This window comes from Notothenia rossii, assembly GCF_949606895.1.
Source record: "Notothenia rossii genome assembly, chromosome: 1".
In the NCBI taxonomy this organism is placed as follows: domain Eukaryota; kingdom Metazoa; phylum Chordata; class Actinopteri; order Perciformes; family Nototheniidae; genus Notothenia; species Notothenia rossii.
Genome location: NC_136912.1, coordinates 57,480,927 through 57,496,414, shown reverse-complemented (window position 1 = coordinate 57,496,414; position 15,488 = coordinate 57,480,927). Strand labels below are relative to the sequence as shown.

Sequence of the window (15,488 nt, the reverse complement as noted above, 5' to 3'; positions counted from 1 at the left end):
AATAAAAGCCAAGCTGTTTTTGACTGCTTGAAAGAGTTTAATGGTATCTTTAAAAGTGTACCATATCTGTAGCGACTAAAAGTATTATATGAAAGCAAAGCTGCAATAGGCAGTTGGGTCAATCAATATTTACTTACTGGTGTAGTGGGCCATCAACTGCTCTGTGTTGTTGTTTGTATTGAAGATACGCTATTTTCAGTGTCCAAACACTGAGACAGCCTTCTCTAAAGCCTGGGTGGCTAATAATGCACCTTGGTTTCTCGTCGGTGTCTTCTATCTGGTCAGTAGGTTGCAAACTGTCTATTTGTTCCATCTCCTGCCAGATCTCTCTGCAGCATACACATTCATCTGCAGTGGGCATGCTTTCACAGCATTGACATGTACACCTGAATATTGTACATAACATTAAAAAAAAACAATATCTGCCAGACGTGTGAGGAACAGATGACAAATTAAGATCGACATTTAGTGCAGGTCAAATTAAATAAAACAGAATTTACCATTCAGTATTGCCGACTCGAGTCTCGCCGGCTGCGGAATCCGCTTCTCTTTCACAAGTTTCTGCCTCGTTGTTCGATTGCCGGGCAGGAGGCTCGTACTGATAAGGCAAGATGCCTTGAAGTGAAAGGCTAGCTGGTTCACTCTCTACTTCTGTAACTGAATCCAGATAACCCACCGAATCTGAGCTTGAATGATCGCTGTCGCTGTCTGAAGTTGTCACGTTGCTTGCCATTTGGACTGATTTGATCAAATGGCAATATTTGCCACGTGTGACGTCACCGCTCGTTCGGGAGTGATCGGGGGCGTACTCGGCAAACTTCGGAACAAACATCGTTTTTTAACGTAAATGTCATTTAATTATGACCAAACTTTAAACATTTTTATTTATTTTTATTCTGGTGATATCTAAACTACATGTTAAAAAACACCTGTGTTAGATGCATTACATGGCCTTTAAGAAGAACAATTCTGCGCCCAGTTTGGTCTTACCTTGTTCATGAAAAGAGTCTATATGAACGGCCAACTTCATAAATGGTCATATTCAAAGTTCTCCAAATGACTTAATTGTGACATGTTTGCTGGCGCGATGAATGGCAAAGACCATGAAAACAAATATTTTGTGTTTTTAGTCATTAAGAGTTTTTTCTTAATTTGATGTGAGAAAGATGTTGATACTCTCAGGGAAACATATTTTACCTCTGTCATTTCCTGCATTACAATACTGAGATTGAAAATCAAGAAAGCTAACAGCTAGCAGCTGTGATTCCATGACTAAAAGGCAATCATATCATGTGGAGTTCTTACTATGTCATAACCAAGAGACTGTTTTATCTGAAGGAATGAGTTAGGCCAAATGTCTTGCACTCTGATTTAACTGGCCATGGCTAGCTTCACTTCTAAAATGCTAATTTGAATTATATGTTAAGAGTCTTAATTCACATTCACACCAGCCTTGTATAGTCCGGTTGAATCGATCCCTGGTGTGTTTAGCTGTTTGGTGCTGTTCGTTTGGGTTGGTGTGAACGCAGTCCGAGACCTCTTAAGTGAACTAAACAACCGGACTCTGGTCCGCCTAAAAGAGGTGGTCTCGGACCACTTGCAAGTGAACTCTGGAGTGGTTGATCGCTGGTGTGAACGCAGTCCGCACCAAAACATATGAAGTGTAGTATTTACGCGTCACAAGAACGCGGATGTCTTCAAAATCTTTAGCGAAAGAGTGAAGCAGAAGGAAGTGTTGAACAGTGTCGTGTAAAGTAAAAATGCTCCGTCAACTATACATAAAAGTCAGAGCCACCTGTCGTCGGTGAAACCTCCTTCTTGCAGAACGTCTCTCATGATCATCATGTGTTCTATTTCATCCTTACTGACCGCCCTGCTTTAGCACTGGATATTTCTGTCTCGCACATGCGTAGGTCGAATATTTATATCAACAAAGTCACGTGTGACCTCGTATGACCCCGGAAGGCATAAGTTCCGGTGTTGTCTATGAGTTCAGATCTTTTTCATCTTCTCGCTGCGCAGGTTACTACTTTTTGAGTAGAAGCCAAGCTAGCTTATTCAAAAAATAAATATTATAGCTCATCGCTACCTGTAGCCTTGTGATCGTCTCGATCGGAGCTGCGGGCTAGAAAAATCCTCGCCCTCCAAAGGCTGCGATGAGCTGTCCGCCCTCCCAAGGGAGGGGACCGCGGTGTTCACGGCTCGGACCCCAGGAGCTCCGGACCGGTAAAGAGCGGACGCTCCTGCACGTCAGCCGGTGAGATCGCTACCATTTATCGCTGATTGTGCTATCTATTCTTAAGCTAATGAGATAACTGTATACAAGTTAGCCGAGGGCCTCGCTAATTTGTTACTGCGCTAGTGAAGGGAGCGTCTCCGCCCCCTCTCACTACATACATTTGGTTCCTTGCCTGTTCTATCGTCCATCTAGCTGAGTGTTTTCGTTCAAGCTAACTGTTACGGCGCTAGTGAAGAGAGTGTCTTCGCTCCCCTCTCACAGCTCACAATTAGTTCCTGTTCTATCCCCAGTTAGCTGAGTGCTCTCTGTGTTTCCGCTCCCTTCTCACTGCACACAGTTGGTTTAATACCCGTTCCATCCTTCAGTTAGCAGAGTGCTCTCGCTTAGGCTAACTCGCTACGGCGCTAGTGGAGAGAGTATTCCCGCTCTCCTCTCACGGCATAAAACGATTAACTGACTTCATTGTTCTCACCCCAGTTAGCTGAGTGCTCTCGCTCAAAGCTAACTTGCTACAGCGCTAGTGAGGAGAGTGCCTTCGCTCCCCTCTCACGGCGCACAATTGATTATTTTATTTAATCGTTTATTTGACAGCGACATGCACTGTAATGAACACTTCAAATATTTAAATGTGTCAAGCGTAACAGTGCCAGATTTAGCTTTGAGCTACTTTCCATTCCCTCACATAAACATTTAAGGAAATTTCATTTTACAAACATGGTAAAAAAAAAAAATACATGATATGCAAAGAGTGGCAACGACATATAAAGTGCATCCATCCTCCAGTTAACTGAGTGCTCTCGCTAAGTTAACTTGCTACAGCGCTAGTGAAGAGAGTGTTTCCGCTCCCCTCTCCCTGAACACAATTGGTTCCTGTTCCAAACTCCAGTTAACTGAGTATTCTCGCTCAAAGTTAACTTGCTACAGCACTAGTGAAGAGAGTGTTTCCGCTCCCCTCTCACTGCACACAGTTGGTTTAATGCCCGTTCCATCCTTCAGTTAGCAGAGTGCTCTCGCTTAGGCTAACTCGCTACGGCGCTAGTGGAGAGAGTATTCCCGCTCTCCTCTCACGGCATTAAACCATTAACTGACTTCATTGTTCTCACCCCAGTTAGCAGAGTGCTCACGCTCAAGCTAACTACTATTGTGCTCACTCCCCTCCACTGCATATTTGTTTCCCGGCCCAGTTATTTACAGTCAGCTGAGTGCTCTAGCTATCGCTAGGTCTAACGGCTCTAACACCTGTATCGCTCCTCTTTAACCAGAGGATGGCCGGGACCTTTGCCCCTCTTGTCTTGGCCTCGAGCATCTGAGGGAGGGCCTTTCGGAGGACCCGTGCATGATTTGCACCATCATGCCTCATGCGGTAGGAGCTGCTAGACTAGCCGAGGTTTAACTACTGACTGAGGGTGGCCTTCCCCCTGCACAGTCGACTCTGCACAGCCCAACCTACCCATCCTAGGCGTTGGGCCGCAGAGGCCCAAGAAGAGGACTAAGCCTGATAGGCTGTCCTCCAGGGTGGACCTACTCACTACTGAGCTAGCCCAGATGAAGTCACTCCTCTTGGCTCTCCACTCTGGTGCCCGTACAGAGCACGCCGCTGCACCCGATCCACCCGTGGCTGAGCTGGTTCTAGATGACGATATGTTCTCGATGGCAGCTTCAGCCACTCAATTTAATGAGTATGACGGGGAGAGCCCATCCCATGCTTCTGGGCCTGGCTCCTGTACCTCAGCTCATGGTCCCTCGGAGGAGGCAGATGACGGCTCCATGGGTACTGTCATTCGCATGGCACTGGCTCACCAGCAGCTGGATGTGCAGCAGCCCGAAACAGCGCCTGCCAGTGTGTTCTTTAGGCGCACGCCGGCACCCGCCACCTTTACTGTTCTTCCCTCTTGTGAGTATCTGAGGGAGTTACATGCATGCTGGAGGGACAATAACAGCCCATCCACACAGCAGCTTTAACAAAATCTTGAAAATCTTGGAGGTGGGCGTGTCTGAAAGCTTGGGGATTTTTTGTGAGCAACGCGACCAACAACCAATCACATGAATATTCCCAAACAGGCGAAAACCTACCAGTTTCACCCACTGTCTCTGCCACCTCCCTCCATGCCTGGTTCCTCCGGTTTATATCCCGGCAAATAGTTACTGGTCGTCAAGAACCGGGTGATTTGCTACCGTAATTTCTCGTTTGGAATATGAGGAAATGAACTGCGGTATGTCTCTCCCAGCTTACACGCGCTTTGATTGGCTAGTGTTTGTACTGTCAGATTTGCATAAACGGATTTGATTGGTTGACGCTTCCACCTCAGCTTCAAAAGTTGAACATTGCTCAACTTTTGAATCCTGAAAATCCTGGAAATCCTGGAAATCTTCGCTTTGCTTCCCTACAATGCAGTTCGGCGAAAAGTGAGGCAAAGTGACGTCAACCCATTCAAAGTGAATGGGCAGAGAAGCGTTGGAAGATTTTTTTTAACGCTGCTGTGTAGACGGGCCGTAAGGCTCTTTACAGTCTTACGTCCGATGGCCGAGCCTTGGCAGCCATGCAGGATGCGGCAAGAGTTGGCCTTGACCACACGATGGCTGTTGAGCCTACCATTGCTTCCCTCATAGTTTCCCCTGACGAAGCTCTGAGGTCGGAGGCCAGGTGCCCTCGACTTCAATTTCGGGTCACTGATGACCTGCTCACTAAGGCTTACGATGCAGCGGCGTGCATGGGCCGTATAGGCAATTCCCTCTCTCACCTCATGCTCGCCCTCTCAGCTTCCCCGCAGCAGGATGCTCTTAGCGCTTCCTCTACCAGCCTCAGTGACGCCTCATTACAGGCGTTCGCTCTGTCTAGAGAGCTTTGGCGTCTGATGTCAACTCTCGTCCAGACTCGTCGCCAGGTTTGGCTGGCACAGTTACCCTTATCAGAGACATGTAGGAGGACTCTCCGTGCTGTCCCAGTGGAGCCGGGGGAGCTGTTCGGTTAAGCTGCCGTACAGGTGCTCGGACGGACTGTCCAAGCTAGTCAGACCAGGCAACAGTTCTCAGCTCTTCGCAGAGACATGCCCTCCCCCCGGTAGGCCTAGTGCAGGGGTGCCCACACTTTTTTGGCTGGTGAGCTACTTTTGAAATGACCTGCTCACCGAGGTCTACCAACCAAAAAATAAAATCCCAAATTGCAAGGGTTGCTGAATAACACGTTTTATTTATACATGGGATAACTACAATAGGGCTGCAACAAACGACTAATTTGATAATCGATTAATCTATCGATTAATGAAACGATTCATCGACTATTCTGACTATTACTGTATGCCTTGCACAATTTCTCAAACGCTCTTATTTAGCCATCAACTTTTAGATTTAGCATGAGGTTGTTTAGGCATGTGGAAACTAACAATGAAGACAATAAAGATGAATACTTGATTCAAAAATACATATATTATTAAATTAACTTAACAAATTGGGAACACAATTAACATTGCTTTTTATTTAAATTAAATAAATAATATTTCACATCAAAAGAAACAACAATGTTTTAACAAATCTTATTAAATAATCTGATGACAGAACTGGAAACAGAATAGCTGAAACTTTAACAAAATAAATAACTCAGTTACCTCTAATCATTAACCCATGTTTGTATAATTGAGTTAACTCTGTGAGTTGCTGCTAGCATACATAACACCTGACGTGGAAAGGTTACTCGTGGATGGGGCTACAGAGCTACTAGAAAGACAGTCGAACCCGGTGCATTCTTCCGTCTGAATGTGGTGCACTTTTGCTAAATGTTTAGACAAATTGCTCGCGTTACCGCCCTTAAAGGCTAAACACTCTTGAGGTGGACAATGCTCGTTGCCAAGAAGGGTAACATTTAACCACACCTTGGAGCGCTTCTCTCCGCCATTCCCCGCCGTGTGTTCCTGCATGTAGCAGCTGCGTGTGTGAAAACTGCCACGCCCCCTCACACACAGACGGGGGAGAGAGAGATCTCGTCGCGATTGGAAAGATCGAAAATACACTGACCATAGACGCATTAACAGACTGGAAAGCGATAGGTCGCTTTTTCTGTCAAATCAAGTAAACTCCTGAATTAAGTTGCAGGGAGGCCAAGTGAGGAGGGATCAAAACCTGTTTTGTCTATTTTAACGGAGCTGGATTTTTTTTTTTATGAATGACTCGCGATCTACCAGCAGGTCGACCGCGGTCGACGTACTGGGCACCTCTGGCCTAGAGATTCCACGTCTGCCTCCCGAGGCTGCTCCCATCCACCGGCTCACCCCGGTGCCCGCCATTGGCCTTAGCGGCCCACAAGGGGGCCGGCCAGCTAGGGTCCTGTTGACTCGCCCCCAAGGCAGCCTCCAGGTACTTTGGGTCTGGGGCCGGCTGTTGGTTATTTCTCTCAGCAGCAGCTCAACTACTGGGTAGCTCAAGCTTCAGACCCCTGGGTGGTTTCACCTTAACCCAAGGGTACAAGCTTCAGTTCCGACGCTGGCCCCCAGTCTTCAGCCGGGTCAAGATGACCACCATAAGCGACCCGGCAAAAGAAATCGCCCTAAACCAGGAGCTGTCAGTCCTCCTTGCCAAGGGTGCAATCGAGCCTGTGGACCCCATCTCGCAGCCCGGGGGCTTCTACTCAACCTACTTCCTGGTAAGGAAGAAAGGCGGTGGACTTCGCCCAATCCTCAATCTGAGGGGACTCAAACATTTCGTAAAGATTTTACCTTTCCATGTGCTGAGCACAGCGGACGTTCTTCGTACCGTGGCCAGGGGGGAATGGTTCACGTCCGTCGACTCGAAGGACGCTTATTTTCATGTGCCTATAGTGCCTCATCACAGGCAGTTTCTTGGCTTTGCCTTCAGAGGCCGTCATTTCCAGTTCAGGGTGCTCCCATTCGGACTCTCCCTCTCCTTAGACGACTGGTTAATCTGTGCACCATCCCGGTTACAGACGATCCAGGACACGGCTCTCCTTCTCTCTCATGTCGCCCGGCTAGGCCTCAGGGTTAACATGGAGAAGAGTTGTCTGAACCCCTCTCAGAGCCTAACCTTCATTGAGGTGGCTCTGGACACAGTCACTCAACCAGCGAAAGCAGTGTTCTCGCCCCCACTCCTGGTAGACGTGATGCTTTATTCTAGCATGGGTGTAGTTACATCCCTTTTGTGTTTGGCAAGTAGGGGCGTTGCTCTACTCTTTCTGTTCAGCAGGTAGCTGGTGAAGGCTGTGTTCTCGCACCCTGCTCTCGCCTACGCTACATCTGGCATTCGTTATTAACTCAACCAGTGAGGGCGGTGTTCTCGCCCCCGCTCCTGGTAGACGCGCTGCTTCATTCTCGCAGCAGCCGACTGGATAAGCTGTCCTGCTAAAACTTCTTTTTTTTCCCAGCTTGGTGAAGGCAGTGCTCTCGCTCCCGCTCCCTCTGCTGGTAACATGGGTGTAGTTACATCCCTTTTGTGTTTGGCGAGTAGGAGCGTTGCTCTACTCTTTCCGTTCAGCAGGAAGCTGGTGAAGGCTGTGTTCTCGCACCCTGCTCCCGCCTACGCTGCATCTGGCATTCGTTATTAACTCAACCAGTGAGGGCGGTGTTCTCGACCCCGCTCCTGGTAGACGCGCTGCTTCATTCTAGCAGCAGCTGCCTGGCTAAACTGCCCTGTTAAATTTCCTTATCTAATCCACCTAGGTGAAGGCAGTGCTCTCGCTCTCGCTCTCTCTGCTGGTAACGTGGGTGTAGGACATTTACATCCCTCTCTGTGTTCGGCGAGTAGGAGCATTGCTCTACTCATTACGTTCAGCAGGAAGCCGGTGAATGCTGTGTTCTTGCACCCGCTCCCGGTTACGCTGCATCTGGAATTACATTACATTACATTACATTGCATTTAGCTGACGCTTTTATCCAAAGCGACTTACAATAAGTGCATTCGACCAGGAAGATACAACCTTGAAGAAAACAGAATCATATAAGTACATCAGGTTTCATAGAGCCAAACATTTCAAGTGCTACTCAACTGGCTTTGGAAAGCCAGCCCTTTATTAGTATATAAGTGCTTTGTTAGTAATTCAATCGCTCGAAGTGGAGTCTAAAGAGATGAGTTTTCAGTTTGCGCCGGAAGATGTGTAAGCTTTCTGCTGTCCTGATTTCAATGGGGAGCTCATTCCACCATTTTGGAGCCAGGATAGCAAACCCACGTGTTTTTGCTGACGGGAACTTGGGTCCCCCTCGCAGTGCGGGTGCAGCGAGCTGTTTGGCCGATGCCGAGCGTCAGTTATCAACTCAACCAGTGAAGACATTGTTCTCGCCCCAGCTCCTGGTAGGCGTGTTGCTTGATTCTAGCAGGAGCCGCCTGGCTAGGATGTCCTGTTAAACTTCCTTGTTTAACCCAGCTAGGTGCGGACCTGTCCATCTGCTGCACAGACTCTACTGTGGGACGCCTTGGCGTCTCCCCAACAGGAAGGACCTCTTGTCTCAGCTGGAGGGTCGGATGTGGCACCCCGACCCCTGCCGCCTCCAGCTGTGGGTCTGGCCACTGGAGGGCCTGACCCACTGCTGAGTGACTGCATAGAGTCTGTCCGGAAGACTATTCTCAAATGCTAGGGCACCATCTACTCGTAGGCAGTACGAAAACAGGTGGAAACTGTTTTGTTTTTTTGACTGGTGCCAAGGGCGAAATGAGGACCCAGTATATTGCTCGGTGTCTATTACCCTTGAGTTCCTGCAGTCCCTCCTGGACGACGGCCGGTGTCCCGCTACCGTCAGGGTGTATGTGGCTGCTATATCAGCTCAACACGCAAGGGCTGACAACAGCACAGTGGGAGCCATAGGTTGGTATCCCTCTTTTTAAGGGGGAGCTCTGAGGCTTCGCCCCCCGAATATCCCAAGGGCCCCTACATGGGATCTGCCCTTGGTGCTGGACGCCCTATGCTCGCCTCCTGTTGAACCTTTGTTACAGGCAGAACTGAAGTGGCTCTCAGCTAAGACTACTTTTCTTCTTGCCATCACCTCAGCGTGTAAGCGAGCTTCAGCCCTTTTCCGTGAACAGCTTGTGTCTGAGGTGGAACTCAGATGGCTCAGGTGTCACCTTATGGCCGAACACAGCGTTCCTCCCTAAGGTGCAAGGACATATATGCTGCGGCCACATGGGCATCCCCGAGCACATTCGCCAGATACTACAGAGTGAATGTTGACGCCCCTCACCCGCTGGGTGTGGTCCTCCTGCAGAGTCAGCCTAGGCCATCTTTATAGGGGGAGTATTCAGACTTCCTCGTGACTCTGTTGGTATAGGTCATCCAGTGCTAAAGCACCGCCTCTGGCGGTCAGTAAGGATGAAATAGAACGATAGTTACGTATGTAACTACGGTCCTATGAATACTGGATGACCGCCAGAGTTTCTTGGTCACTCGGAATCTCGTGTTTCCGCGTAAAGATTCCATAGAACTGAACTCGTTGACAACACCGGAACTTATGCCTTCCGGGGTCATACGAGGTCACACGTGACTTTGTTGATATAAATATTCGACCTATGCATGCGCGAGACAGAAGATATCCAGTGCTAAAGCACCGCCTCTGGCGGTCATCCAGTATTCATAGAACCGTAGTTACATACGTAACTATTGTTATAATGTTTCTTAACGCACGTCGTCTGGTTGTATTGTCATATGTGCTGTCCACTACAGTGTGTTGATGATATGCTCTCCAGATTAACAGCAGCATGAAAATAACCTGCCGATGCTCCATGGCGGAGGCTCCGGTAGAAATTGTCGGGATTTGCGTTGTTACCCCCTTAATGTCTGACCAATTGTTGAACAGCATTTCCGTGCACATGACTTGTGTTTAAAGTGTATAGTTCGCTTGAGTTTTGCCCGTGTGAACACAAACCGAACCTTCTGTGCACCAGAGAAGTGGACTAAAGTATTAGGTGTGAATGCAACCTTAAAGTTTAGAGACTTATCAGGTAAATTGGCAAGTTTGTCCCTGAGGTAGTCTGAAAAGGCTGATATTTTCCTTTGTTAGCATTATTTGCCCTTTCTAACCAGGGAGCTAACTGGCTAACATGTGGCTAACAGCGCCACTTCCGCAGCCACCCTCATTCGTAGAACCAATACAGAATATATTTCCTCCTTCCATTGTTGTTTTGCATTCATTATAGAGCACACAAACTTTGCTTTAACCAAAATAATGTACTATATTCACTAAATTGACAGCTGTTAGCTACAATTAGCCTCAGGTATTGTTGATTGATTGTGCTTCTTTAACTATGGTTGTGCTTTTTAAAATATAAAGGAGTCAGTCTGTACAAATCTGGCAAGTTATGCACCTGAAAGGTTGGTTATGACATTCAAATGCTAAAACAGAAAATTGCTAGTGGAAGGTTTCTTCACTAGCATACTTTAATTATTCTGGTTTGATCATCTTAGAAGCAGATTCATTTGGCCCCGGTTTGGCCCACTGTCCGATATAAGCCTTCCACTGGCCAAGGAGAGCTCTGCGAGAAGCAGCTTAATAGATTTAGATGAAAGGAGGAAGTCATGGAGGCCTCCACCAGCAGAGAGTGAGAGCATCTGCTCAAAGGCCACCTCCCCACGCCCGGATCACCATCTCCAGAAGAACTCGGGCATGGAGCCTTCTTCTCCGCAGCTCCACACTAATTCCAGTGCCCCCGCCACACGCAGGCTAATTAAAGCCATGCATTTATTTATGACTGAGCTCATTAAACAGCGAAAAAGATGGTCGCCGCTCTGAAAACACATTAGTCCCCGGGGAAACTGCCTGTGAAGTCGCTCTCCTCGGGCTGTTTCAGGTCACAGATTCTGAATCTATGTGACATATGAAGAAACAGGGAGCTGTAATGCCTTAACACAAGTAAAACTTCAGTTCTGAGGCGACAGAGGGATGGTTCAGGACATTCTTCAGGGTATATTTGAAGCAGCTTGAACTGGTCCCTTAATTACATGTATAGGTCATTTACCAGGGGATGAGTGGAAATTCATTTCAGGCCCTGTGATTTGCATTTTTGTCTGCAGGGATTTGTGTTGTTCTTTACATTCATGATGTACTTCCTTTAATATAATATGACAACTGCAGCCAAAATAAATGACTCTTTGGGAATACATAGCCGTTATTAAAGGACATAATTCAACTTTGATGAACACAAATGCCTCACCCTCACCCTATTTTTTATTTTATTATACTTTTAAAGTTGATTTCAGACTAAGGCAGTGCAGCGACTGAATTAAAGACAGCAGATATCCCTCAGGTATATGTTCTGTCTCTGGAGGGCTTGTCTCTCTCACTCTCTCTGTGTGTGTGTGTGTGTGTGTGTGTGTGTGTGTGTGTGTGTGTGTGTGTGTGTGTGTGTGTGTGTGTGTGTGTGTGTGTGTGTGTGTGTGTGTGTGTGTGTGTGTGTGTGTGTGAAGGGCATAGACAAATACTCAAAGTGGTTACCTGTTATAAATACCTAGGTATCTGGCTTGATGATTGTCTTACTTTTACACTTCAGGTCATTAATCTGCTTAAAAAGCTGAGGGTTAGACTAGGTTTCTTTTTCAGAAACAAGTCCTGTTTCTCATTTGCAGCCAGGAAAAGGCTAGTCACTGTGACCTTTTTACCTTTGCTGGACTATGGTGATTTGATCTATATGAATGCACCTGCCCATTGCCTGGAAAAGTTAGATGCCGCCTATCACAGTGCTCTGAGATTTGTTACTAACTGTAAAGCACTTACTCATCACTGTACCCTGTATGCCAAGGCAGGTCTGCCTTCACTTACTGTACTGAGCACTTTGGTTCCCCTGCATCATTTTAAAACTCGGCTGGGTGACATGCTGTTTGATACTCATGGTACCTGTCACTGTAAATAGAGTTTGTAAACTGTACCCTGTACATTATGTTGTATGTCATCCTTATTGTTGTTCTGTTGTTTTTATGTTACATGTGTAACTAATGTCCTGCAGGTCACCCTTGAAAAAGAGATCCTTTGATCTCAAGGGGCTTTCACCTGGTTAAATAAAGGCTAAAAACAAACAATAGACAGAGCGATCCCAGTCCGATCCTCCTCCCTTGTAATTGCAAAGATAATGCCAAATCACACAGTCCTTTGCAGTGACAACTGGCAACTTGATTTAGTTCTCTTTAATGGCTCCAACTTTGAAGACTGAGGAATTCCTTGCGTTTTATGTTTTTTTTCCTATATAAAAGACTTGCGTTCCATCAGATTGTCCCATGACTTTCTATTTATTATTAAAGTTGCAAGAGTCATATCAGAAACACTGAGAGATGTTTGCTTACTTCAAATGGAACTTTTGAGTTTAAGGCCACAACATTGTTTATATGCTTGGCTTTCAAGTGATTGTGTTGTGAGAACACCTCTTTTAGGCAGGAGCAATGTTAATGTTTCCATCGGCGCCTAAAAGCCACCAAGGCTAACAATATAGCACGCTAACAAGCAGGTAAGGAACTGCAGAAAATGCCATAAGGAAACCAAGGCCCTAAAAAAAACGATGGGTTTTAAAGAGGACGTATTATGCAAATGTTCATATCAGTATGTAGCAACAAGTCCTCCAACTCATATGACCAAATGGGCCGATTGTTCAGGCCCAATTATTACGACCAAATATGTTGTTTGTTCAAGCGCTTAATACGTCCTATAATTACGTTGTAAAGTTTTCACCCTCTAGTGCTCCCGTTGAATGCAAACTTTGCAGATGGTCGTTTATTCACAAATAACCCTCTCTGTAAAATCCTAAATTGTAGGATAGTTTGGCCATTAAAATACTTTTTGATTAGATTTCTAGCGAGAAGTGTATATTGTACAGTCCAGTCGATATGTAGGATCTATAGTTTGATAGATATTACGAAGATGATTTGAGGTATGCGGCAGCCTCCATGTAAAGTTACGGGTTGAAAACAGTATTTCCGGTCTCGACGTTTTCATAATAAAACCAATGATCAAATGATTTAACAGTGATATCTGCAGTACTCAACTAAAAAACATCAGTTTATCCTTGTTAATTATACGACATTTATTGGTTTAAATTGTGTACAAAAACATTGATTGTTTTAGCCGCAATGCATGTCGGGATATGGTGTTTATGCGATATGAAATCGGAAAAATATATTTTTTAAATAAAATAATACTTTATTCCAAATGTTCTTGCTTTTCTCTTTGAAAGTCATCACATAACGACATTGTAATACACGGTTCGGCTGCATTAAATATTACATATCTGCCGTAGATATTTATTTATAGAGCCCTGATCAGAAGACCTTTTGACAAACTGAAAAAATGCCGCCAAAACTGAATAAGTGACGTGAATCATAAATATATTAGCAATTAAACAACATCTTCCATTTCTTTTCACACAATACGTCTCTTGCAGTATCAACACTAATTCGGCTGACTTTTATATTTGATCCAATTGGTAGATAGGTTATATTTACACCATAACGGTGCACAGCTGATAGAAAGGGATTTTTTTGTAGTTTTTAAAGATATTATTTACTGAACTACCTTTCCAACTCCTCATGCAGACTGTTACAGGTCTATACAGGTTCATGGTACAATGCATAAGCTTCAAATCGAGAGACTGAAACTGTATTTTCCTTTACCGTTCTGTTTTAATTTCACAATAAAGTTAATAGTCATATTATGTTTGATACTATTATGTTTTATTAACTACACCACTGTTTTTTTAACCCGCACCGCCTAGTGGTTAAAGCACGTTATTGCATTTTGTTGTTGAATAAGTTTTATTTGATGAAAACATTTAAATATTAAGAGTAGCCTACATACAAAATTGGGGGAAAGTAGAAGGCATGATGGAAATATAGAATAGGAAATATCAAGAAGATACTGTAGTGATCTCTACAATAAAACAGTTGAGTGCAGGACGTCCAAAGATATTAACATGAGGATGTGCAAAACAGACAAACTAATAAGGCTTTATTTAAACATTAAAGAATATTTTAAGTTAAGGTCTTCTTTTGAATAAGAAAAAAACGTTGGGGTTATCCACAGATAAATATGAAGTCTGACAAAGTAGTTAACGTCCAATATATTGCATAGTTTATTTTGGCACTTGACAATCACCTTCCCTGAATTTGACTCAGGTGTAACTAAAGTCTGATTTAAGGGTTGTTTATATTTCACATCATTAATCAAAATCTACAAAGTAACTAAAATACATGTAATGGAGTAAGTATACCAAGTTAGCCTCTGAATTGTAGTAGAGTAGAACAAAGTAGTATGCTGCTGTAACAAAAACATTTCCCAACTTGGGATCAATAAAGTATATCTTATCTTATCTTAAGATGTTCGATGGCTACTGCCATATTTGCAAAATGTGCCTATGAACCTTGACAAGTGCATGTTTCAGGCTTATCAATGAACAACAGGAGGGGTCACAGACATAAGACCAGCTGTTAAATAAAGCTCTTCTGACCTTAGCTGTCATGTGGGTACATTAATTCACATTAATTATATGTTTTAAATGTGATAACACCACTGTGTTTCGTATCCCCTAAACCTCCATGGTGTACACAGTTTAATACTGGCAACTTCTAATTGTGGGAAATACGAAAACGTCTTATTAAGAGACGTGCCATAGAACTTGTTGCGAAACACACAATAGCCCGCATGTGTAGTTCTGGGGGGGCTGACCCGGGGGCTGGACCCGTCCAATTCCAGTTTTGGAAAGTCTGCCGTGGTTCCATTCCATTTCATAGAGCTGTTTGACACTCAGCGTAACCTTGTCGCACTGCCACTCCAACATCCAATCACAGGGCTTGATGACTAATCACGGATTTGTAAAGCAAGGCGGATGTTGTAGTCCCAAACGATAGCTGGGGACTCTGGGTAGTGCAGTGTCTTCGGAAACTGTAGTGTCTAAACTCCGAAAAAACTATTTGTTTCTCTGAATCGAAGGTTAAAAACACAAAGCATTGTACACAATTCAAACCAATCAATCTTGTGTAATTAACAAGGATAAACTGATGTTTTTTAGTGGATGAGTAATGCAGATATCACTGTGTAATCATTTGACGGTGAGGGGAATATATCCGGTTTTATTATGAAAACTTTGAGACCGGAAAAACAGTTTTCACCCCGTAAGGGTTGACGCTAACTTAACATGGAAACTGCATACACGTTATCCTGGCGAGACCTCAAATCATCTTCGTAATATCAAACTATAGATCCTACACATCGACTGGACGTGGATTCTAAGAGTACAATATACACCTTCTCGCCAGAAATCGAATCAAAAAGCATTT

General features: G+C 45.0%; 1 protein-coding gene across 1 annotated transcript in view; it reads right to left on the bottom strand.

The window, feature by feature from the left end:
* The window catches only part of LOC307021219 (uncharacterized protein), a 616,546-nt gene that overhangs the window by 376,117 nt on the left and 224,941 nt on the right, over window positions 1-15,488 (bottom strand). The gene's annotated exons all lie outside the window — the stretch shown is intronic.